Raw genomic sequence first — 27,736 nt, 5'->3', positions numbered from 1 at the left:
CATACTCCCCAATCTGGACAAATCTATTATTTATAAATATACAATTATAGCTACTTGTTAACCGACAATTCACCTCATTAAAGATGTTATCCTCAAGCTATTCAACTGTACGCGGTTTTCTGTTTTTAACATCAATTACGAAACCATTTGGTAGTTCGAGGACAACTTTTATATAGCATCCGAATTGCTGAAATAATTCCATTGTATGAGCAGCAGTAATGTAACAAATTTCATGATGAGTCTTATGTAACATTTTGTCCTCTGTATAAGGTACATGACTGAAATTCTCCAAAACAATTAGGAGACATACAATTTTGCTACTTTACCATGTTGATAATTATCAATGCATTGGATTTCGGGGAGGTACCATGCCTCGTATAAGTTGTGTCACGTAGTTGTGAAGTACATTCCACACCGTGGATAATGTGTTAGCGTCCACTAACCTAGTTGCAACTTAACTGATGAAACTAGATTGGACGTAGTAAATTGTTGCTATCTAACGTCAAGGTACTCGACTCTCTGCAACTATTAATAATTTGCCGATGAAAATTTATGCTATACATATTTTGCCGTTTCTAATTGAAATCATTTTTTACTTATAGGACAATAGCTGATATCAACACCCTCAGACGTAGTAGGTGAGTAATCGTCAAGAGAGTTGCTTTCTACATTTTATTAATATAATCTATAGTAATTATAATTAATAAAATTAAACATTTGTTTAACTAAGTTTAGTATATACATTTCTGTAAATATTTACATATCACACATATTGATTAGTAAACTATTAATTTAATAAATAGCACTTATAAACGTTTTTATAAGATAGTACAAAAACAGTTTATTAACAATATGATTATTTTTTAAGTTTTAGCTGTTTTATTATTAATTACTAAGGACTATTCCCCAAGAAATTCTCTTTTATATAAGATGTCTTATTTTCTGTATCCTTATTTCTGCCTCTTCTTTAACCTCCCCTTTCTCTTTTTATCGTACTCCCTCTATTTCACTCTGATTCTTTCTTTCTTTATTTTCTTTTATCGTGACGTAGTACAGTATATAATATATATGTGTGTAGCGGAAGTCCTAAGCTTCTGTGTGTTCTATCAGCAGTTCAAATTTTGTCCGTTCAGCCTGTGTCCAGAAAGGTTTTAGTGCTTAGCGAAGGCAACAATTTATTTAGTTTTTACTCGAAATTAACGAATCCCTCACGAGTGAAATATTTAATTAGCGTGAAAACTACGCATTGTTGACCAAGGAAGATATACAATGGACTGTAATTTATTAGACAAAAAATGGATTATAATCAAAGTGAAATAAATTCGCACATTGCTTTTTCACATAGTTGTTGCTTCAAATAATATTACAATCGTATGTTTATGCTAATAAAGAATGAAACTTTGATGCTCCTCTTCTTTTCATCTTGTTTATAACTTATATGAAACGTTTGTCTTTTATCTACTACAAAATGCAATAAACTGCGTAAAAATGAAAAAAAATATATAGATTATCGTAATTTTTTTAAATCTCGCTATAAAACGCTATAAAGAGTTTTTTAAGCATTTGATATAGTATTGAAAAAGCAAAATCCTCTCTCAGAATTATGACTCTCTGATATTACATCTTTTGTATGTTCAATTTAGTCCGTAAGAGCGCTATGACAAAGCCGATAATCTTCTTTACATGGATCAGCGAAATGGCCAGTTAGTTTTACCAAAGAAAGCATCTGCATTTTTTGCTTTCAAAATATAAATCAGGAAAAGAATCACTCTTTTATCATACGCTTGAAAGAAAGCATTCAAGGATATTAAAAAGGATTCTAAGTTTTTCTTATTAACTTTTAATTAATTTTAAATATATAATACTGGAATAAAACAACGTTCTATGCTGAAAGGTGCTAAACAGGTAGCTGCTCTATTCCTTCTTATTCCATTCCCGGCATACAAAATACAGTAACAGTGAATGTATACAAGTAAGAAAAAAAAATTGTCAATAGGGAATATGTCGTAAATATGAATATGATTTCTATATAGACATTCCTATACCAATGCCATTGTATCAGCATACACCCAGTGATATTTCAAACTAACATTTATAGAAATATCCAGTAAAATATTGCAATTACATTATATTTCATCAATAATAAATAATTTCTTAGTTGGTGCATTTCTGCAATGGCTATAATAAATATTAAATTATTATGATTAAAATTTTGCTGGTGTTATCAGGAATGTCTTGGAAATCATGGGTATATCGAGTTTTGATATAGATTCTATAATATGTGACCATGCGCATGAATAAATCGTAAAGATATATTTGGCGCAATGCCAAATTTGGACCCCTTTTAACCCCGTGGCGGTCAGCGTGCTTGCTCGACGCCCAGGGCTGGTTGCGTTATCAAACGATTTATATCGGTGTTTTGTAAAATTTGTGGAGCAGGCCTGCGAATGGCAGGAGCGGGCTAGCCGTGCGGAATGCACTAAATGTTACTGGCAAAATGGATATCTGGGCAGTATGACCGAGGGATTGGCTTGCTGAGAGAAGGGTGCATCGCCGCCACCAGCCAAAAGATATCGTGCGCCAGCGTGTTATCGGGTTTAATCAAGGTCCGTTAATGACCGTACCTCCGGCTTTTATGCCACACTCGTTTAACTCTTTGTCTATACACATTCGCTTCTATGCTATTCTCCGCATTCAACAACCACTGTGCTCCCGTCCTCCTCAACCCCTTCTCATTGGTTAACGTCTGAAAATACTTGTTTACCCTGTTTCCGAAAACTTGTGCTCTTCTGTTTGCTGTTTATACTTCGATTTGTTTGCCTATATCTTGAAGAAAATATTGTACAGCAACAAGGCGACATTTGTATTAAAGTAGTGTCAATTATACGATATTTAGTAGGTTATGATCAAGTCTCTTTCAGTATTAAAAATATTTAAACTGATAAATTTGTTTATTTAAATTATATAATTTTTACATTGAAATTGAACAAAAATAAGCTTAGCTTAATAAATTTCTAAGCTCTGATGTAAAGAGAGGAAATTTATATAGACGAGAAACGTTAGATCGTCTGTATTTATAATTACAGTTTGTTTCTATTTGATAAAGTTACTTTAGTGAAATATGTAATAGGGTTTTTTTTACTTATTTTTGATCATTTTTGCTATTGAGGCTATAGGAATTAGTCTTTGATTAGAATTTAGTAAAAAGTAAGTGCAATTGTTTAATTGAAGCTTCTTTGTCGTTCGAGTACATGTAAAATATTCTTGCATTTCACCAAAATGGTTTAGTTGTGAAAATGTTCAAACATATCTCAGTCACTTGAACTCAGGACTGATCATTTTACACTTCAAATTAAAATTTTTGAGAAGAGTATCATTTTTCTTCATTATTTTAAATATTTTTAGATATGGTTAAGGATCATACTGAATTCCATAATTAGATTAATATTATTCGTCTTGCAATTACACGTATTGACGTTAAGCTTACAGAAACAATGCTCATATGCGGCAGTCAAAGGAATAAATATAATTACGTAATTAGCGTAACGTTATTAAACTCTCGACATTACGACTGATTTTATTGGACAAAGTTGCTTTGTTGCAAATCTCAGTAATGCTGACCTTGCTTTCCCACATTGTCAATATAACACCAATCACTTACAACAGTCATATTGGCTTTGTGTGCACGTTATTCACAGTGTTTGTAAATCATATTAAGAACAGCCAGAAATGATTTGAAATGATAAACAACTGAGTTTTCGTAAATACCACATGCAGATTATAGGAACGTAATAATGTATTAAAAGGAAAGTGTGAAACTGATATAAAGCATTATTTACAAATGGCAGAGAGTTTTTCTTTCAAACCCATTCCAATAGTCATATACGAAAGATAAAACATATATAAAGAAGGGTAAGAGGGAAAGGGGGTATTTCGTCTACCCTTGCTGACCAGAACAATCCAGGCTCCCTTTTTTCGGCATTTACTTCTTTTTCAGCCAATAATAGTTTTTCTTCCAGTTCACCTCTCCCTGCTGCTTTTAGGGGACATCATACAACGTTCAAGACGCGCTTTCCCTATAGTAACATCGCATTTATCAGGGGGGCTTTCGTGACCAAAAGAGCACCAGGGTCCGCATTAAAGGCTCGGCTGGCTCCTTTGAACAAAGCAACCTTGAAACAATATTTTCGCCAGCTACAATCGTGGTGGCTGTATTGTCAGACCTTTCGCTCTTTACCCTTTTCTATTCTACCTTAAATTCTGCAAGATCTGCTATTTCACGTTTGTCCCTGACAATTTCATTTCCGACCATCCACCAGACAATTCTACTACTCTCTCCCAGCTCCTGTGCTATACGACCGTGTTTGGGATCCTGTGATACAGAAGTTCAGTGTCTTCGACCCTCGTGAAGAATCTAGTTTGGACCAGCTTATGAAGAAACTAATATTACTTCAAACGTCGGGGCTCTACTCCTCTCCCACACACATATATACCATCTCAGATCTGCTTCTTGATTGCCGGCTGCCAGATTTTACTCACCAAAAGTCCTAACATTCGGCTTTTTATTATCGCAGCTTGCGACAATTAAAAAGTTTTATCATAATTAGCTCGTTTGATCAAAACTCTGCTTTTTGTTCTTTGTACGAAGTATTCGATACTGATCAAACATCGAGTCGCATTTGAACAGCTAAGACAATTCAAATTAAACTTCGCTTAAGGCGAGCTCGTTTAATTTATAAATTCTCGTGCAAGTCGCAGAATTCAAGTGATTGCATAAAGGACAGAATTGCGAAAACTCTTGAGGATTCTTTTGGGAATCTGAGATGGCGGCACCGAGCGAATAACAGGAGAGAACAAAGAGCAGAATAAGCTGAAATAATTGCCAATTACAAAACCGAGCTGGATATTAACATTATCTCGAAAAGCGGTACTCCACCTTCCTGCTGATACAAAAGCGGTAGGAGAGTACTACTACGAGGACGTCGACGGCGACGACGAAAACGACTAGTGCGACGATTTTCTTCTTTGTGCAAACCTTTTCTTCAGTTTTTGCCGCCTTCCGAGATCTCGGCGAGCTGCTGTTACGCCAGCTATTTCTTCCTGATTACCAGTTAAACTATCGCGAGATAAAGAACACTCTCGCTCGCTTGAAAGCAAGTCTAGCAAGCACTTTTGCTTCCGAATACCTATTGTTTAGCTTTCAAATCGCCCGCACTCGATAAACTATGAAATATTTTATTATCACTTTAACGATCTTCATCTATATACGAGCTTTCTCAATAAAAATTACTTGTAATCCTTAAGTGGATTCTCTGGACACATCAATACTATGTACATATATGTATACTGTAAGGATTGTCTAAAATGTGTGCATCAGCAAATAAATGCTACCTGAAGTTTTTCAAGACGAATTTCATTCTTCGCGAGTTTGAATGATATGAAATGCGTTTTGTTTGTGAATAATTGTTTCTATATGGTCAAAAGAATGCTTTAAACGAAAAATTGGGATTCGCGTTTCCATAGAGAATTTTTTAACGAATTGGAAAAACTGGAAATAATCAAATCCAGCGTAAAATAACGCTGTTACTTTCAGCTTTGTAAATTAATAAATATCGAGATAAAAGATACAAGAGCGGGAAGGCATACTATCTAATTATTTTTATGCCGTACTAACAGTTTTTCGACTGCCACGCATTCACCGGTGATAAGCGGAACTATTTTCGTGCTTATCTTTTTACTGTTACATCGTGTATTTTGATAAATATTTTTTAATTTACGAATCTGATAGCAACGGTGTTATTTTACATATATTAATTCTATATAAAGCACTTTTTGCTGTTTCTCAAACTTCCAGCTTAACATCTCTTAAAGAACCAAAGGAGAATTGATGACATATGTCTTTATTGAATCAATTTAATAAGCCACTATAATAACAATGATTTCTTTTTAAGGAGTTAATTAATAAAGTTTCTATATGCAAATTCAGAGATAATTTTGAGACTCATTGTTTATTTCCTTTTTTTAAGTGAATAAAACCATAAATATTTTGGCATGTTATACTAGAGGAAATAAGTAAAGCATGGAAATACCACAAATTTGATACTCTAATTTTCGGAGCTCCCATCATAGCCTTTTAAGCAGAGCTACTATGAGCTTACCCTTTGTATTGTGAGGTCGCTTCTTGCCAGAGCGTGCAGCTCTCCGTGAGCCACACAATTTCGGACCCTCCACTCGGCAACCATCTCCCACTCGGGAATTTAAGATTAAATCATAACGTATTTATTAAACTCGTCTTGATTTAACTATAATAAATATTCGAGCTTCGCTTGCGCGGGCTTTCACGTAAAAATAAGTCGAGGGCGAGGAGATTGCAGTTGCGGAATTAATTACGCGCGGGTAATATTATTTATCAAAAGCCAAAAGGAGTGGGAGGGACAAAGATAGAGGCTATTGAAGAGAAGCAATATCAGAACCTACATTGCTAATGAAAGATAAGGATACGGCCATTGCGGTGGTCGTGAATACTGCTAGAAGCATCTCGCTTTACCGACTCCCAAGGGGTCGTCCAATGATTAGACTGTATTAATTGATGGAATGAAAAAATGAATGCAGTCCTCAAGAGTCGGATTCTGCATTGACTGAATTTCTCAGAAAGAAATCGAGCTCTCTGAATAGAAACAAATATAGTCGCAAGTTAATATGTGCTCAGGAGTGCAGCTCGCTTAAGTATAATTCATTTATTGTATAATTTTTAATTAAAATTGCTATGTACATATTTTTCTTAACTCAAGTAAAGAATAAAGAATTTTACGTTAATAAAATGTTGTTTTAAACTATTATATACAATGAATTGTTGAGTAGAATGATTTCTCTTTAAAAGGTACGACTTATATAAAAATTAACTACTTAGAAGTGGTAGTTTACAACTTGGCGTTCTCGGAGGGATGATATTTTATGTAGAATCATGTTTGCTACGTTGATATATATAGGTATATAAGTATATGTGTCTGGTTAAGGGAAGCGTGTTACCAATACATTTTAAACAACAAGTTTACATCGGGAAAAACAAGTAACTGCTTAAAGAGGAAAAAGGTTTTAGCTTGGCCGGACCGATTTATGGAACCGCGTCGCAGTTTCGGGCTTTGTGGCACTCGTTGCTTAAATTAAAGTGTCCATCGTCCTTTCGCTTGACGTATAGCGGCCGCATTTTTGGCGTAAATTGTATTCGTAAACTTCTTAAAATTGCACGGAGCAGACACTTTAGAAAATTAACCAGGCTCTTTACGAGGCTCCCTTCGTCCTACCATTTACGCGTATGTACTACGTTCTCGTGTCTAAGTTTCAACTTTTAAAGTGTCTAAACCCTTTTTAAGCTTTCGCACGCAATCTCTTTCGTGCTCACAGCCGACACCTACTGGAACAGATCACCGTGTTGTTCTTCCGACGAGCGAATAATTTGCTGCGTCAACCGATGGCAAAAGCTATTATTGGAAGCTTCTGCTTTCAATTGAAGAATCGATTCTGACTGTTGGCAAATATTTCTATTGTTTGAAAATAGATCGAGCGACTGTACGTTCTAACGGCTTTCAGAAACGTGACTATTCTGTTAAAACGTTGAATGTTAGCTCTATGTTACTTTCTACCATAGTAGAACTTGTAATAAATTATATACTAAAGATTAATTAAAACCTCATCGAATACCACGACAGCCAATTAATTAAGAAAATTTAATTTCCTTCTCGTTTTTCACCACCCTGCCTTCGTAAACATGCATTGTAACGTTAAACACTCTTGAATATATATATATATATATGTATATATTGAAGCGCGGTTACGAAACCAGTTTGATTTTAATTATTTCGATGACTTAAATTACTGTAGGGGAGGATGGCCTATAGCACGTACCCTGCCTAATGAAGGTCATTGCACTTATACTGTTATTTCAACGATTAGTGTCAATATTATCATTTGGCTATATTAGCCCAATGTGTGCGAGTCTAAATTAGTTGGGTTTCGTTGGGGAATACAGATTATATAAAAGTTGCAGCAATCAAATTTTTTTTGCCAATGTCAAAAAAATTTAGAAGGTAAGTTTATCTTGATTACTCTAAAACCGTTGTAACTATTTTTTCTACTTAGTACGTACCAATTCGAACAAGTATGATTTAACTTTAAAATGATATGTGAAATAATTATTTTTAATAATTTTCTTAGACGTTTTAAATGTTTAACTAAAAAGACTACTCTCGGGTAAAGCAGGTCAGACAAATTAATAGTTACAATTGGATATATAATTTGCAGATGATGAAAAAATATGTAAGGCAAACTAATAAGACATTTTGAAGCTGAGAAATAATGCAAAAGGTAATAGATGGAAACTAGAAAACAGAGTCAATAGAATAATATTTTTGTATTATTTGTGTGTGATAACGTGTACGTTGACCCCTTGGAAAAAACTGGATATATGGTAGGGAATGTAAAAATTGGGCTAACGGAGTTTGTACTAGTTACAACGATAAAGGATCTTATTTTCGTGATTTTTGCAAGAAATGAGGTTTGACCTAGAAGTCTCATTCATCAATGTAATTAAATTTAATGCTAATGATCAGTTAATTTTAAAATGTGATAGAACAATCAGAATATACGACCAAATTGTAAAATGTCTTATCTATTTTTCTTCAGTGATTTGTAACATTTATACATATAGTCCAAATGAGTTTTATGGTTTATTATAGAGTTGATCCAATTTCCCCAAAAGGCTACCCGTTTTAGACTTACATATAAGGAAAAGTGGATGAAAAACATTTTTTTTATTTTCCATATAAAAAAGTTTTAATATTAAATAACACTGAATGTTTTATTATTTTAAAGTTGCATAATTACCCTAACTGATTAAACCATAATTGTTTCTATTATCAATTAAAGTTACAGTTTTCTTGCTATATATATAAATTTTAAGTGATCCACATTGATCCACCATCTCTACTATATTTTTAACTTGAATCTCTAAATCAGAAATTTCCTCTTATTATCTAATAATATATTACTTGAATATCCAGTAATATTTTATAAAATATTCCCAAGTATGATTAGAATAAGAATGTTGAAATAGAATAGGATCCTTCAAAAGTCTGATGAATTTCATTTAATTATCACACACCATTCTTTATTAAACGTAAGAGGCATCCACGCCTTATAACGCAGTCTTTTTTCATTGGGGAAGAAATAACTGGCTCGAATCAGAAACGGTGGATATTGAGAATATAGTATAGAGGGTAGCTCGTGAAATTCCAGCAACAGACGTGCATCCAAACGTTATCAGAAGACGGCTGGCCATCGGCGCACCAGTCTGGAATACAGACCAAAGGGCTTTCTCTTGGAATTGTGGTTAGTCCATCCGTATACGTTATACTTGGAAGTCGAACCTTGCAATAAATTTCTCTCGTAGCCGGACATAATGCAATATTAAAGCAGAATAAGAGGAGGAAGCAGCAGGACTGCTATTGGCTTGTCAAGCGAGTCTTTTTCAGGAATCCATTTGGACGGGGAGTCATCGTCGACGAGAATAGACCATGAAATTGTGCTTACAAGCAAACTTGATCCTTTCTACCGGATGTGACTCCTGCCAATCGATTGTAGGCATATTGATCTGGACCCCTTGCATTCTCGTACGTGTGTCACATAAAAACTCACCAAGTACGAAGGATCAAGAGAGAATCTCCAATTTTTTATTGCCTATAGAATAGAGAGATTAGATTTAGCTGTTCGACTGCATCGAGCAGTCTTTCGTTGCTTGGATGTATAGCATACCTTCTTAATTTTGTCAGTTATCGTAACGTTTCTTCGTCTAACATTTAACTCTTTCTTACTCGAGGCTTCTTGAAATTAAATGAAAGATTAAATTGAGTAGGCCCAGATTATCTTAGAATGGTTAATATCTCCGATAAAGTGAGCAAACCACACAAAGCGGGATTTAAACCACGACTGATTTACCTTAATGAAGGCGACCGCAATCGGATCTTGCGGTTATGATTGCTCCAAGGCTCGAGAAGCTTTACGCGTTGATATCGTTCCAAGAGTCGCTTGAATCTGACTTGGCAACAGGAGCTGGATCTCTCCCCCTTTTATAACTATTGAAGTTTGGCCAATGCTTATTCCATGAAATGTGAATATAAGCATTAGAGTTAATTACCGAAACTCTCCAATTATAACAATATCAAAAATCGCCTTAAAACTTTTTATTTTCTTGCTTGAAAAGTTTCTAAATATTTATGAAATTAATGCAAGGTTAATAATAAATAGTTATCGACGTAAAATCATAAAATATTTCATACTATTAAGATTTCATGGAAGGAATAATTTCGAATAATATTTGAAAAGTTAAAATTAGGCATGTCAATACGAACGTATCGATATTAATAATTTTTCTGAAAAATCTTATTGGATAAGTGACATCTCTGCTCGTGTGTTATTCAAGGTACGCTTTATTTAAACGAAACACCGTGTATAAGCTCAATAAATGTCGCACGGCACTCGGTCCAATCTAGCATGTCCTCCGTACCAATTCTTTTTCAGCATGAATAAAATATAATAGCGCACAGCTACACGGTAAAGTAGTGGGTCAAAATTTTGAAATGCCCAGAGAATAGTGAGAAAAATCTCAATATCATGACCTTTTTTAAACGTACCAAACATTTTCATCATTTTAAAGAGCAATGAATTGTAGATTGTTAATGCAATGCACGCTAATATATGTATATTACACTGGTAAAGATTCCGCACGACTGCATATGTATTTGTGTCACTCAGTTGATAAATATAATATGTTTCGTACCTTATCCAGTAATATTTTAATGTTGAATATAATACCATTTTCCAATAAACGAGCTCCATACTGATAAAAAACCAATTAAGCTGGATTAAATTTAAACCATGAATATTAATAAAAAATTAGTTGAATTGAAAACTTTCAATGATAAAACTATTAATATTTCTTATGACGTCAATGAAAAAAGTCCATTAACCGGAAGAGAAAGAATGCACCTTTCGGATGAAACGCTACTATCTTTCTGCTTTAATTATGCCACTTGACCATTATGGACCACGATTATATGCGTTGTGTACACGTATATACATATACAGTACATTGGGAAAAATATTGAAGTACTTTTTCAGAGTTTGGACGAAAAGGAACGTTTTCCTTAATGAGCTGGCAGCAAGCCAGCTTCTTGTTCATCTCAGAGTCGAATGACTTGCGATTCAAGTGAATTTGCCTAGAGGCGGAAAATAAGTTGAAATACTGTAATATCCTTTGCGTAGTTTATTACGAACTGTAATGTGACATCGTAAGAGAGTTGCAACTTCCGTTGGGATCTTATTCTTTCTGACTGAAAGTAACAAGTCGGAAGACCCACAGCGAATCAAAACTGTTTTTCCCCTTAGAGGATTGTATGCTGACAATGATGGATTGTTCCGGAAGTTGAGATTTTTATGAATGTCCGAGATAACCTAGTAGTACTGGAGCAAGCATAATAGGCTAAATATGCACGACCGTATATATGTATACATATACTATACAGCAGCCTTTTTATATGAGACACATCGTTATTATTATCGTTCCAGGCTCACTGGCTGTACCCGTGCACCGTCTAATTCACATATTCCAGTCGAAGATGAAATTTACTACTTTAATAATGTAACCTTGCAAACTTTTGTTCTGCGGCTTACAATTCACGGTACCTATTAGCCAGTCCCCATTTCTCTTCCACCTACATTCGTTCGCCTCTAACCTCTACCTCTTTCTTTCCCTGCATCCCCCTCCCCCCCCCCCCTCTCCATCTTCTATTTTCTCTCTCTCTCTCTCCGTCCTTTATCCCAATACCATAAAACTTTAACTCTTTTGCTCTCCAGCCGCATTCTGCAAACGAGTAAAAGCGATTTCAATTATTTGGGTCAAGTTGTTCATAGCTCCTTGTTACTGACCGTGGACGCGTATACGCCATGAACGGAATTGCATAGCGTAAATTCAATAACGGCAAGCCAACTTCCTCCTAGTTTGAAGTGAGCTTGGCTTTCATTAACTAGTAGTCCGCTATAATTAGACCAAATAAGTGCCCAAAATTGGAACCAGTTCTTAGAGTCAATTTTCTTTATGAAGAGAGTCCGTAGAATATAAAACATTCCTATACTGCGTAAACTCTAATGGAAAATATTTGCTTTGTAGGAGGTTACAGAAAATATACGAAAATTTGTACTATGTCAAAAAGATGTTTCCGTGCTTTGATCTCTGAAAAATATTCGTTGTGGCATCTGTACAGTAATATTGAAAAACAAGTTGATAAATTTTATTTCTATGATATTTAATTATTAGACCCTTAATTAGAATCTTTCAATAGCGTAATTCAATCGTGAAATTTACATCTACAGCTCTTATGCAATTTGTTCATGGGAGTTAGAGTTTTGGAGATGGAGATTCAGGAGAATTTGGATAATATATTTATAAATCATGCTTTTCGTTAAATAATTAACAACGTGCACTCACTGTATAACGCGGAAGATTCCAAAGCTGAATGCAACTGAAAACATAAAATTGGCTTTAGGAATTTGTTCCAGTTTTAAACCTTATTTGACTGGACTACAGGGCTAATAATATTTCTGCAGGTGTAGCATAACGTTACGCGCGAGAGAGCTGGGAGTAAAATTGTGTAGCGGCTGAATAAAATACCGGCGTGTGCGTTTTACAGTCAGTCTACCGTAATCATGGATATCGATTTTAGTGGAAAACGATATTGGAACGGAAATATGCATTACTGATTATTAAAAAATTTCTTTCTCCATTATATCATCTTTTTTACGTTCTTTCCTAAATTACCAATTTTAAAATCTACAATGGTTATCAGCTATTTCGATTGCAGCTGCGATAAAATGATAACTATACATATGCGATAGTAACGTAATCTCGTAATAAAAAGTAAGAAAATCGTTGCAAAAATTGATAGATTTAACCTATTTTGTTTTCTGATAAACTCCTTTTTTCCTTTAAACAAATTATTCAATTGTTTCACTTATCTGGAAAGTCTGATTTCCCGAAGAATAATATTGGAGGATGGCTAATATAAGAGTAAGACCGGGGTGTGGTAAGGGGAAATAAATTAAGAGCAGTGAAATAAAAGAAGCATAGGTAGACAGAGAAAGGAGGGAGGGATTGCTAGTAGCAGTAAAAACGAGATGGTAAAGGTGGTTGGGGTAGTTTCTGGATATATATAAGTTAACGGATGGACAGGCAAACTAGGGCTAAATGAGTAAGGCTATACTCCAAAGCTAAACTACTTTACCCTGAGCAAGACGGGGGTTACGGGGGCTTGAGTGCTAGCCGCTTGTTCTGTAATCCAATAGAGACCCTAAGACCCTTCCCGCTTCGTCTCGATATACGTGGTTGCACTTTCTTATACAAAGTATACGGGAAACATGTACATACCAAATTTATACGTGTATGCATGTAAATTTCAATATGGCGCAAATCGGGCTTATGTATTTTCCCGATACTCCATGAAACGCTGAAAGCAATCTACGTAAATAGCCAAAAGCACACTTTTCATTGAAAAATATGAGGTTTCCAAAATTCATTGAATGGAACCGAGAATATTCTTCGCAGAATTCGCATTTGTATGATACGCTATGGTTATAGCCATTTATAAGCTTAAGTGCGCATTCGATGTTTTAAATTAGAAATCATCAATACCGTAACGTATATTTTATCAAATTCATCGCGAATTAGAGTTTTGTGGCTGTTATAAAGAAGATAGTGTATTATTTGATAATTATTCTTATACTTAAAGGTAATTTATTTTGCACTTCAAAACTTTTAAGATTATTAACAGATATTTATGTGCATCTTGTTTGTACGATGTATTATAAAGTATTATTCCTTGTTTTTTGTTTAAAAGTTTTACTTAATAGCAATCAAGAAATTTTTTTAATGACTTTGAAATTTTACTTGCTAATGCACTGATTCTTTTATATCATATTATATTTTGCGCTATAGCGTATAAAAAAATACACTAATATATAGAGACTATGAAAAAAGAGGATCAAAAACAAATGATAGTTAACGATTTATCAACTTTAATAAGCTAAAAGTGGACAATGGGTTTATGTGCTATTTTATTTCTTGCTTACATCTTAGAAAAGTTTAGCGTACGATTATATAGCAACACTCTGTGTCTCAACAAAACTTATTCTAACACCCACGCAGAAATATTCTTGAGTGAATACGAAACAATGTTGTTAATGTTGATTTTTTATATAACACATTTTTTTCCAAAGTTTAAAGCAGAAACATTTTTTTAAAGTAATAAATTAAAAAATATACCCTTAATTCACACAGAGGCCTGATTTGTTATAGCTTTTAGTTTCATTTTCATATCCATACATAAACACACTCACACATATTAACAAATTTGTTAGTTTGGAATAATTTGAACATGAAATTTCTTTCGTGTGACTTACTTATCGAGAAAATGTTTAGTTGTGTCTGAAAAAAAATTTGATGACGTCCCTGAAGTTTTTAGTCATTGAAACACTCAGTACCATAGCATTTACTGAAAAGAAAGTCTTATAGCGAGATGTAAATTGAAGTAGAATAAAATAATCATGTTATATACATGAATTATTTTGAGAAAGGTAAAACAGATTACTAGATGAGAAGCATAGAGAAGAAACAGGCTAGACGAACGCATGGCTGCAGCGCTAGTGACGTACTCTGCAGGGGGTACATGGGCTGGTGAGGTCGGTAAAGCAGAAACGTTCATCGTCTAAGGGTGGTTTATTGCCGATCGGGCATCCAGCATCCCTATCAAGCTTATGTTAAACAAAGAGCGCTGTAGCTAAAGCCATACGATGGAGTTACTTGTCTACCACGATATATCATCAACATTAGAATAAACAAAAATAAATTATTGCTATGATCAATTTCAATGAACCTGTTATCATAAAAATATGATAGGATTTATTAATTTTCTGAAGAAAAAAAAAACATAAATTGCATTGTGTAAACTGAAACCTAATTGATAAGCTTTAGGCTATGATATAATCTTATATAATAAAGAAAATACAGTGAACAAGAGTTACAGAGATCTATATTTATTAATTATATTAATAGCTTTTGATTACTCGATTACTGTTCGATTTGGCAATAAACAATAATTCATCGAGGGATACTTAAAGGACAGTTTTAGGTAAATTTCTTGCTGGAAATTTTGGTCTGCAGATGGTTTAACCAAAATTGATGACAACGCTATACCGAGTGTATTAGGTTTTCGATAGGAAGTGTGGCAAAGTTTTATGTAGCAACTTCAACGGTGTTGGAGGTCGTAAAAGCTAGAATAGGAACATCGCCTCAGCGAGATATCGATTTCATGTGTCTTACGTGTGCCGCGCCTTACAGCTATAAAGGTAGGGATTTGGCCAGCTACATTTATCTCACTCTTGGCAAACTTGATGCCAGTGAATGATGCAAAGTAAAATATCAAATTAAATGACATTAGCCTGCTGCTGTCTTACGCCCACGGCAAATTTATGCTCTAAGACAATGAAAGAAAATGAGAAGACTGAAAAACTGTGATGGCCGATAGATTTGACAAGTGTGCGCGCGCGCAGCGAAAATGGACTCTCAACTTGCCAGCCTATAAGCAAAACATTGATACAAACTTTTATGTAACAGATGTCAAAACAGCATGAGAATTTATACCAGAGTTACAACGACTTTCTTTAGTTCTAAACTCGATAAAGAAATGAAGATAGTTAGTATGCTATACATTTTCGTGTGTGCTCTATTGCCTGAGTTGAAATTGCAATTTCATGGAGTCAAAAAAAAAAATATACCAAATTTTAAGTGAAATATTACTTAAAATTAAAATAAATTGTTTTACCTCTTTATGAGTTGAAAACGTATTAGAAATGAATTTCTATGATGACAAAGAAGATCGCAATAGCCAAAGTTCAATTATTTCTATTTCATGATTTTCTAAGTGTAATAATCAGAAACATGTATAACGGATTTTTGCATGTTAGAGATTAATTCGTTCAAATCCGAAAAAGTTAAAAAGAGAAATGGTCTTATCGAAGAAATATTTTTCAAAAAATTTAGATGTTGCCCTTATTAAAAAGTTATTAATTAATTATTACAAACATTTCATTTCGAGGAATTCTATTCATCAACAAATTTTTCTACAGATATGCTTTAATAAAAATCCTTGAATCTAAGAATTTCCTAACTTTTTAAAAGGGGTTTGAAGCTAAAAATTGTAAAATAGTTTTCTTCAACCTTCTCCCTACTGAGGTTATCGGGTTGGCACGAATTAATCTCAAATTCCTTAGTTTCTTACGTATTATAAAACATAGCAATAATCTTCTTTCTTCGTTTATAAAGATAAGCTATTTTATGAGTATTTATAGTAAAAGCTAGTATACAGGCTGGCATGGAATTCCACTCTTTCGTTACTTTTAGAGCAACAGTAGAATTATAGTCGCATTATGAAAAAGGAACTTATTCAATCCTTTATTAATTTAAACTTTTAACAAAATTATGTGAAAAGACAATAAATTCAACAATATATTATGCAATTCTTTGCAATTACAAATTACAATATTATGAAACACACACACACACACACTAGTTAAAACCATGCTTTTAACAGATTAAGAATCTTTTGTTTTAAAATCAAAATACAGCTGAAATATAAGAATAAAAATCAAGGGATGAGCTGCTTACAGAACACAGATGAAAGACTTTTCATTAAAGATTCCTTTTCGATGATATGTGGATAACGATATCATCGAAATTAACAAATAATTCAACATTTATTTTTGAAATTTATACACATATAGGTTGTCTGTATATAACTTTGCCAGCAAAAATATCACGACACGTTAAAGTTGCAAAAATGTTTACAGAATAAATATACATAGCATTTGACACATGAAAAAATACGTTTAAAATTAATTAAAAATATCACAACTTTTCCGAGTCATCAAGATCAGCATGGTTTTATTTCAATTGCACCTCTTTTTTATCGTATATTCTTATACCTGACCTCGACAGCTTTCCAAAATCCTTATTTTATGTTTTCATTTCATCCAGTTGTTTACGAAATGTTTCGATTTGGAATTGTATGTTTGACAAAAGCAGTGTGTGTAAAGCTTAAACGTGCTACACATGCATAGTTGTGTTCACCCACATAAACTTTCAAATTCAAATATCTCTTAAACGACTGGATGAAATGAAAAAATGAAAAAAGAGTTTTCAAAAGCTTTCGAGGTAAGTTACAAGAGTATGCGATAAAATTGTGAGGAAGGGGGGGGGGAGGGGGGTGCATTTTCAAGAAACTATGGTGACCTTGGTAATTCGAAAGTCATAATTTTTTAAATTACTTTTTCAAGTGCATCGTTCTACCCGTTAAAAGTCCTATGCATTTCTCCCTTGTCCAAATCTTTTGTAACTCTAATTCATCCTGAGATATTTACTGAGTTATTAATAGATAAACACCTTGTCAATTTCTGGTAGCGATTTATAATTCAATTTTTACTGATAACATACTGAACACTACATACCACTATGTGACGTATTAGATTTATTATTTTTCACAATGTCACGACTAAATTCTTACACCAGGAAAATATTCAAATTATTTTAATACAAGTCAGAGTGTTAGGAATACTGAACAATGGAATGTATAAGCGAGCATAATATTTGAATAGTTTATTGACTTTAATTAAATGATTACATTAATCACGTTAAGCTTTGCCAAACGCTAAATCCATATTGAGCTCAAATCCCTCAATAGATATTCTCGGTATGTCTGGATATACTTATGAGATTCTCAGTATATACTAAAAATTTTTGTCATTAAGAGAGTCCATGCTCTTTATAACAATTTGCAATGTATTTGTCATGTGCTGGATCACCTTCACGAATTACGTTAGCATCAACGGTTTTCTAGTAAAATAACCACATAAATATAAAAACTATTAAAACAAAATACGCGCGATGATCGATTATACCTTTACCGGAATCATACACAAATAATCTGACAAGTGTCCTTAAGAAGTTGAAAAGGTCAAAAGACTATGCGAAATTTGACACCGGTCAAGGTGTGTGGGAACCATTTTAGTACAATAGGGTATTATAGTTTTAGGGGGGAGTTGGGATGATTCGCATACCTATTGATATTAGGTGTGTTATTATGACCTAACTAAGTAATAGGTCAGGCAATATGTGTCCGCTAAACAAACTCTACATTATAATACGGACTTCAGATGATTGGTATAGCCTCCCCCCCCCCCCCCTCCCAAGAGAAAAAACAATATACCATTTGTTATTCATAGATTTTTCATGCTAAACTAATAAACAAAGCGGACCATTCATCTTTCAACCTTCACTCTCAAGGACGGGTGATCACAATATTATTCGGACAGTCCTAGTGTCCTTGTAGTGTAAGCTTCCCAAGGACACTTTAAAACTTCATCCTTTAAAAGGTAGTAAATTTTTCTTTATAGTTACCGGTATTGCTTCCAGGCATTCGCGTAAGTCACTGTATGATTCCACATTATTGACCATCATTCCAACCCAAATTAAACAAAGAGCTAATAAGAACACCTTCATAATGCTTTTTCAGTAGGACTGTTACCTGAAAGAGTTTCACGCTGTTTTTTATGTTAGTGCTCACGTACAGTAGTTTTTATCTTTATCAAAAAAAAAAATAAATAAATAAATAAAATTTATCATCATGTTTAAAAATAAATAAAATCTTTTTCAGTTAAGATTAGTTCGTATGAATATGATTAGTTTAGTAGGTGGAGAAAAGAAGAGAAGAGAATTATTATAAGATTAGTAGATATTATTACTCTCAAAACTTTATTTTTTTATTAAATTCAATTTAAGGTTTTTTAACAGCCAAGCCTCGCTCGACTAATAGAATGCTTTGAAATGAAAAATCGATAAGTCTTAATTCCACATATCATACAAAATGTCAAAAACGTTCCTAAAACGTTTTAACTGTCCAATTAAGTCTGGGAACATTTTAGGAAGGCTTCTGAAAATATGTGTACTGTGAGAGATAACGTTTTAATAAGAATTAGATCTAAAAGATTTTATAAGAATTTTCTCTTTAAAACCTTTTCTTCTTTCTATATTTTTCAGGTAGGTGCAAACTAATCTCAAACCTGGTCTATCTAGAAATGACGTAAAACTAACACGAAATTTTAACTTTATTTCCAGACAGTAAAATTTATCGTAATTATTATAGCCATATCATGAACTTTTCCATTTTTTTCGTGTTTTTAAGCTCGTTACAACAGTCACCCACTGTATTTATTTCAATGCTTCCAGAAAAAAAGTCATAAATTTCGTAAGGTAAATGTATGAAGGATCGGTGAGAAAAACAAAGGTGGTACAGGAAAGGGAAATAGATAGAGAAAGAGGAAGAGAGGAAAAAGAGCAAGAGGCAAGTAGCGTGTAAAGTTAATCAAGCGAATAAAGTGATAACGATAATCGTAAGATATTGATTTCTGCTAACCGCTATTGAATAGCACAGCATTAAATCATCGTAGTAGTCGTACGCTGTGTTTTTAGCAGTAGTATAGCAATTCTTTCAATTCTTTTGCTCTTCTTGCAAATATCATTGTAAGTTAAAATTATTTCTGCTGTCGTTAAGACATTTCTCTTATAAATCTTCCTTCAAATAAATCATTATTAAATATTTGTTTTTGTAATTCTCTTTACATCGATAGAGAGAGATACAAATTGTAATCTGAGCTATGTACTCCCAGCTGTAAACAATATTCTATTGAGAGAAAAATTATAATAATCCTCCACACTGTATCCTTGAGAATAAAATTAATTTATAGTTGATAATTCATATTTTATTTTGTTCGTTCACTAGAGAAGAGAAATGAACAAATTGAAAGTACAATACGCACTTCGGTTTTCCGTGACATTGGAGAGTGATTAAAAACTTGATCCTACGGTGGGGACTCCATCCTTTATCTATCGGTACGTTTGCACTCTTCTGGGTTACGACTCCGACTTCGTTTAAGATATAGGAGATCAGACAATATATTAAAGTAGTGAGAGAGATGTGTGAGAAAGAAAGCCATGAGCAAGGAAGATGAAGTTTGCTCTATAGTGTCGGATTACAGGCAGAATTGAGAAGCTCAGACATGGGGAATAGGAAGAGATGGGAGAGCAGGTACGACGAGACAAAGAAATGGAATGGAGAGGAAGGAGGGAGATAAGAGAAAAGAGAGACAGAAATTATTAGAAATACTAAAAAAAGTAAAATATCAGTCAGAAGAAAAGTAGAGGAAGGTCGCAGTATACGCGGACCCATTTTCTCATTTCTTGTACTAAACTTGACTTCCGCGGCTCAACACGAGTAACATGCATATATATGTATATGGGTTATGGTATATAAATATAAAAATAAAAGCAGGAGGGTCAGAGGAAGAAAAATGGCGTTGCATGAAAATTCGATGATTATAGTATAAGAATAAAAGGGATGGTTGCGCGATACTATATGAAAAAGGGGAAAAAAGACAAAAAGAGAGTGGGAGGGGGGAGATGGGAGAGAAAGGAAACGAGAAAGTGATAGTAAGAAATGAGTGTAGCACAGGGATGCGAAGGAAAGTATCTCGGTGCTTTCTTTATTTTCTACGATTTATTTCATGATATCTCAACGCACACGAGTTTCGAGACTGGCACGTCGATAGAATCGGCATATATATAGAGGCTACATGTATGGGAGGAAATAAAAAAAAGACATATAGTATACAAGCATTGGCGAAAGCCCCACAAGCTTCGCCGTTGTCTGGTCAAGTGGAAAAATGTGATATTCCCTGACAAATGGACGCTACCATCTCGTATGTGTGCACCAGAGATGTACGTTTAAATGCGATTGTTTATTTCGTGCTCGATTGGCCGCTAATACCAATTTGCCATGTCCCGCGGTTTATCGGAACTCTATGATTTTTTCACTACAGCCCAAGGCTTCGTTCCTCTGCTCCTCTTTCAACTCGATTGCTGCGTGGCCGTTCGAAAATCGGTGGTTTTCCAAATTTCGTTTCACATCACCACCGAACGCCACTCCATGACATGCCATTCCACGCTACGTCACTCCACTGTTACATTCGGTCGATCGAGGCCGATATGCGTGATGAGAAGCCTCCGAACTTGTTATCATTTCTACGCCACGAGATGTACATGCAACTTTAAAATATACACCAGGACCATCGCGTAATAATTATGCTTGATCGTTACAATCATCTGTTGAAGCTTGAATTTCCATTCCAGTCTAATAAATACAATTTTTGTTTGAAATATTGCTCGATAGCTAAAGATCGTACGAGTGTTACTCAATTTGAGTTTATTGAAATAATCCCGAGGGAATTTGATTGACCAGGAATTATATAGGGGCAAAGGAATATACAGTGATTTAGAATTAATTGGAGGAATAAGTTGTTACATTCGATCGATGCTAGTCGATATTCGCGATGAGAAGCCTTCGAATTTATTGTCATCACCCACGCCACGATATTTTCAACTTTAAATTATATATCACAATCGTTATGATAATAATTATGCTTGTTCGTGTTATAGCTTTTAAAATTTTATTTGAAATATTACTGGATAGCTCAAGATCATACGAGTGTTATTCAATTTGAGTTTATTGAGATTTTCTCGAGTGAAGTTGATTGATCCAATGTCATACGGGTAGAGAAATATATAGTGATGATTTGGAATTGATAGAAGTATAAGTGCATTTAAAAAAGTAACGTTTACAAGTTGGACATCGAGGCTTGAATGATGTGGGTAAGGGGTGGTGGGGTTGCGAGGGTGTGAGTAGCGCGGTGAAACGGTGTGGAAGGTGGGGACGGAGTAGGGGGGGGGGGGGGGAGCAAGCTCGAGATATCGACGGACAGCTATGGCTGCTAGCGGGGGTAATTGTTATCCGATAGAACCAACGGAAAGGGTTGCCGAAGGATGGCCGTGACGTTACCAGAAACAGTTTCATCTATAATTGGATTTGTGATCGACTCACCTTCATCTACACCGCTGCTCAAGAACGTGTGCAAAAATACATTACTTACGTGTCTCTATCGAACCTTCCTGCCAAAACGGTAGAACGAGAGATTACCCAGAATTCGATAGTTTCATGAATACTTGAAGAGAAATCAACTAAGGATCCCGTGTCTAGTATAAGACTAAAATATTAAAACTACTTGAAATACTCTTTTTCTATTGCTTCATATTTTTTATTAACACGTTCCATTACGTACCTTTGTGATAATGAAAATATTAACCTTTCATCATCATGTACATTCGTCGTGCGAGAAAAATATGACTATTATTTAAATTAAATTCGTTTTCGCGACAGAATTACAGAGAGATGTTTAAAGAAACTGTAAGTTTTAATGAGAGCAATCTATTATCGAGGGGAGATATATTTGTGTAGTATATCTTTGCAATATACACATATACAAAATGTAGCTTGCTGTACTATACATATCTATGATAATATTTAACAGGAATAAGAGTAATTTGAAATGGACCTTACGGACCCTTACAAGCTATAATTACTTATGGTTGCTATGCCACGGTAAAGGGTTGCTGGATAAATTAACTCTATTCATGCGTGCTTTTCAACTGTACGGTTTGCTATTCTCAATCGGGAATTTGACTTATCGTTATGTATGCATGAAGCGAATTTCACAGTGATATGCCCCAGCATATCTACGAGAGCTGAATTGCACTGATTGTATTCTCATGCAAAATATGTTGGCCGTAATGACTGGACTGTTCTATATACCCCAGCACATTCCCTGTACTTATATATATGTATATATATAATTATTACCTTTTATTTTTTGTATTAATTTTTTTACAATTTATCCAACAAATGCAACGTGAAACGATATAGTTTAACGCGAGCCTTAGCTCGTGATGATATTATTCAGAGCGAATCAGACGTCGAACAGGGCATGTTAACTTTCTTGGCTCAAACTAAGATTAAACCAGCGTCTATAGCAACAACGATTGCTCTCTGTAATCTTTTACCAGAAGCTAATAGGATAGAGACGTTAATCAATCAGGCATGGCGCAATTAACGCACTCTTTTGACAGGTTGGAACGGGAACATCTGACGGGGATTTCTTTAATCAGTCACCTTCTGGGATAAGGATAGTGAACAGTCAGTAGAACACAGACGCGTTTCTGGCTGCAAAAGAAACGAAAGAAGAATAAGTTGTTACGTGAAATGAGTCGCGCGAGTGAAACTGACAGGTGATTTTTTAATAATCGTAGACTCTCGAGGAACTGGCTTATAACTACGCTAAAATACTCCAAGTCAATATTCCTTTAGTGAAATATACTTGGAAAAAAATTTATTTATATGAATGATACACTATTGATAAATCGGTCTAATTTCTGAGGTATGTGTATAGAGTTTAATAGTAATAAACTAATGGCTGTATGTTGTACATGTTTTATACAAAGAGAATTTTTAACATTTTAAAGCTTCTATTTTTTGTGTTCATATTGAAGATGCGTGTTAATCGACTATATCTATATGGACTTTATTGTAGGTAATTGTTGTTTTTGAACTTTATATTATTACAACACCTAGCCTAATAGGTTTTTTTAGTTACATTTTAATAGTATTATATGTTTGTATGTTTAACAAAATAATATAAAAGTGACTTAAGATCAGGTATTCCACAAGTATTTATGTTTTTCTATAATTAAGGAAATTTATTATTTTTTTAAATATAATATAATAATGAATAATTGCACTTTGTTTAAATTATTGCAAATTTAAACCAATCAATATTATACTTCACACAGAATAAACGCAATAATTTTTTTTAAGCGCTACGATCAATATTAGCTTATCGATAAAGCGTGACAATTTAGTTATTATAGGTATTTGTGATAATGCATTACGACCACTCAGCAGTTTAATATTTTAGTCTTTATCCTCCATTAATCCACAAATTTGTCGTGCCTACCCTAATCGAATCCCTTGACTCTTACCAAGCATTATTTCAAGAGAACATCATGCCAACTTCTGACTTTCTTACCATTCTCCTGTCGTTTGCTTCTAAAGAAAATTGCTGGCCATTTTTCTTCGTCATTTGGCAGCACCCCAGTAAATCGTATCACTCTTAAACTCGAAAAGTCTTTTATAAGTCATAAAAATGTTTATATTATCTTCATTGATTCCTTTACAAGAGAAATATGGTGTTTTATAGCAGTACTTGGTTCTGAATAAAAAATATAAATTTTATTTATTTTTACGAAGAAATAAATATCCTTGAAAATAAAATAGAAGGATATTGGTATTTCTGCAAACATCGTATTTGTATAATAAGCTATTGAGCCAGTTTTATTCCTACAGAGATATCTTATCTTTTAATTAAAATCGTAACAAGTAATTACTCGAAAAATAATTGCTGCTAAAGGTGAAATTGTTTAGAGGGTGCATAGAAAGTATTTGCAAAGAAAGAAGTGGATTCTGCAGGGACAAAGTTAATAAATCTCTGGTAATTAGAAAGAATGTACAGAGGGGATAAGATTGCGTGGAACGAGCAAGTTAGTCGACTTGTTAATTTTTTACGCAACACAAGCGCTAAAATCTCTTAATGCTCGGTTATAAATGATTTGTGAAACTAGAGCAGATACTCTTCGTCACAGCGCTATAACATTAATATCATAGTTGGCACTATACTTGCTCATTTGTCACGTAGGGTTTACGGGAATTAAATTAAAAGCTATACGCTTGTTCGCTCTAGAGAAACATATAAATACATATATAATATTACTTACCTTTTAAATAACTAAATTTATTGTCACTGTAAAAAGCGTAAAGTTTTCATTTTTCAAAAGCGTTCGCGTGTCAACATTTAGAGAATAAAAATTGGAGTGAGAACATTATTGGATGAAAAAAGGGTTTGATGAGTAATAGTCGAGCAGTGAATGACTGAAATTTTGTCTAATAATGTGCTAGTCATGTGTTTTAATTTTTAAAATAAATGATCACACGGAATTTGGATGAGGTATGTTGAACTTTTCCATCTCTTTTGCTCATATCTCGCTGTCCCATCTATCAGCAATGTAGGCATAAGAAATATAGTGAAAGTCAATGTGGACGAAGACCAAGGGAATTGACAAAACGCAGACACGGTCTGCTGAGCGAGAGCAAGGGATAAGAAAGATCCACACAGCTTCGTCCATATCCATCATCACTTATTTTAATAAGCGTGGACAGACCAAGGTATTCTGTAAACACATTATTCGACTGTGTTTCCAAATTTTCAGTCTTTCACGCTGTTTGCATTATACCCACTAGACTCTTACATAACTCAATAATTTTCTACTCCCTTTCCCACCCTTTATTCGCTACTTTAAGAAGTTACGCGAAGATATTGCTACACCCTATATATCATATATAATAGCCTATTAGATTGGATTTGACATGCTTAATCCTCCAAATTGAAATCTAATAGTCATTTCGTCGGAAATATAGTTAAACGTCTCAATTGCGGGGACTCCCACTTGCAAGTCCGGCTGGCAATAGTAATTAAGTGCTAGTGTACCCTCTTGAAGGGAAAGGGAGGACTTCCGAATCCGGAAATGAGGGTAGATGTAATTAGGATGAGTTGTAACGCCGGGACAGCAACCCTTGGCTTTGTTAGCTGCGTTGCACACATCCGCAAACACGGTGAAGTACACACAGCGGCGTGTATATGCGTAATCTATCGCCGACAGACCAGCCTGCTTATTACTGTCGTCGCCAAAATTTGATTACCGCTACTTTAGGCTGAGGCGTTATCATCAAAATAACGCTCCAACGAGTCTCGATACTACGCAAAATCGAAATCACGTCCTGATTCTTGATACTGTGCACCATAATTATCCTTTACAATCTGTTTAGTCAATTTAAGAAGTTTTTGTTATATTAATAACCTTTTGATGCAAAACTGTAGTAATTATTATTCAAACACTTTTACATTATATTTAATTCGATACATGTAACGCTGATTATAAATAACACGATAATAAAAATATATGGTTGCAAGGCAAGCTCAAACAGAGAGAATGGCTTTTTTCATGCACACACACAGCTACTTTAATTACACTATTTTATGCCTAATTTTAACATTTTCTTAAAATTAACCGAATATTATAATTGGAGTTATTATAATTTTCAATATATCTTTTTCATGTGTATATTTGAAAATAGTCACTGTACACTTTAGTTGATATTTGAAGGATAATGCGTTGAAATTTTGTGTAAGTGTTATTTAAGCGTTTTAAACTAAAGCCTTCCAGTAATTGTATTGAAAGGTATCAAAGTGCGATGCTCCTGCCAACCTCTTGTGCTTGAGTCAGGCGACGCTCGTAAAGACATCTCTTTCCCCCTCTACTGTGCGCATTTACGAGTCGAAGAAACTTTATGCACACCTACTTTCTCTAATTACCGGTCGCCAGAATCGCCACTAAATTTCCTTTACAGAGGCTGCACACCCAATCTAGAACTCATCAGGCTAAAAGTCTGTCTAGGTAGAATCGGTTAGAAAAGACTCCTACTATCAAAGATTATAATTAAACCTAATTGATCGGATTTTTTTTACAGCTTCAGCACTATACTACTTTAATCTTGTTAATACACTTTTACGAAAGAAATTAGTTCTTGCAGTAGAAATTATTACTCAAACCAATCAGCTATTAATTTAGAGAAAATCAGGGTTAACAAAATCAATATTTCTATAACAATGTCTTTGTTTTTTTTAGCTATATATGTGTATTATATCTACGTTATAAATAACTTGCTCTGGGAAACTTTCTGTTGTGTTGGATTGTAGATAGTTCGGTTGAAAGGTCGTTGATAACCGTAAAATCTCTCTTAAAAAAAGTGATGGACGAGATGAAATACGTCGCAAGTAACGGTGATTTCAAGAGTTGCAGTCGATCGACTCCAGTAGAAAATTTCCAACGCTTTCCATTCGGCGTTCACCATCAGCCCTACAAATTAAAAAGCCTTCCAGCTGTAATGCCATTCCCTGTATAAAACAGATGATCAGATCTGAGTCTCATCTCTCTTTGCTTTCGTTCGCCTTTCAATAAACACCTTCCTCAATCTCTGATCACGTTCCACCGCGAGTGACTTTATTACGTTCCACTCACCACGCAATCCCTTCCTCAGGCTAGCTCTTTCGTGCGAATCAATTTCTTAAATCGACGATGCCTCGGTAATCTGCTTTCTTAAGTTTTCAAAGCCCAAGCGAAAAAGAAGAAGAAGAATAATAGATGGAACGAAGGACAAGGAGAAAGAAAAGTATAGAGAAAAAGGATGAAAATGGAAAAAGAGTGAGCAGGGTCGTATGCGGTGTGGTCGATAGGGAAACTTTTGCTACCTCCGAATAATTAGCGAGATGGGATACTTACCTAAGTATTCACAGTAGGCCACGAGATCCTAACAGTGAAACTTAGGAGACACCAGACGAGAATTCGTTACCCTGGAGACAGTAATTTCAATAATTACCACTGTTCAAGAAATAAATGAAGTAACTAATTGTTCAATCGAACAAAGAAAATAATTTTTACTAAGATACAATTATAAATAATAATTATAATTGATAAAAATGTTGAAAAACAATTAGATTTATTAATTGCAACTTTAAA

At 34.2% G+C, this 27,736-nt stretch overlaps 1 protein-coding gene across 1 annotated transcript in view; it reads left to right on the top strand.

Moving 5' to 3' along the window:
• Positions 1 to 27,736, top strand: part of Ten-a (tenascin accessory) — a 338,450-nt gene that overhangs the window by 67,063 nt on the left and 243,651 nt on the right. The window contains exon 2 of the mRNA XM_066736696.1: positions 603 to 638. The gene's annotated coding sequence lies outside the window, so the exon portion shown is untranslated. The remainder of the gene's footprint in view (positions 1 to 602; positions 639 to 27,736) is intronic.

Source organism: Prorops nasuta, unplaced genomic scaffold, assembly GCF_024137725.1.
Source record: "Prorops nasuta isolate Cenicafe-Biocafe unplaced genomic scaffold, Cenicafe_Pnas_1.2 PNAS00015, whole genome shotgun sequence".
In the NCBI taxonomy this organism is placed as follows: domain Eukaryota; kingdom Metazoa; phylum Arthropoda; class Insecta; order Hymenoptera; family Bethylidae; genus Prorops; species Prorops nasuta.
Note: the sequence above shows the minus strand (reverse complement) of the source record. Positions and strands in the feature narration are given on the sequence as shown.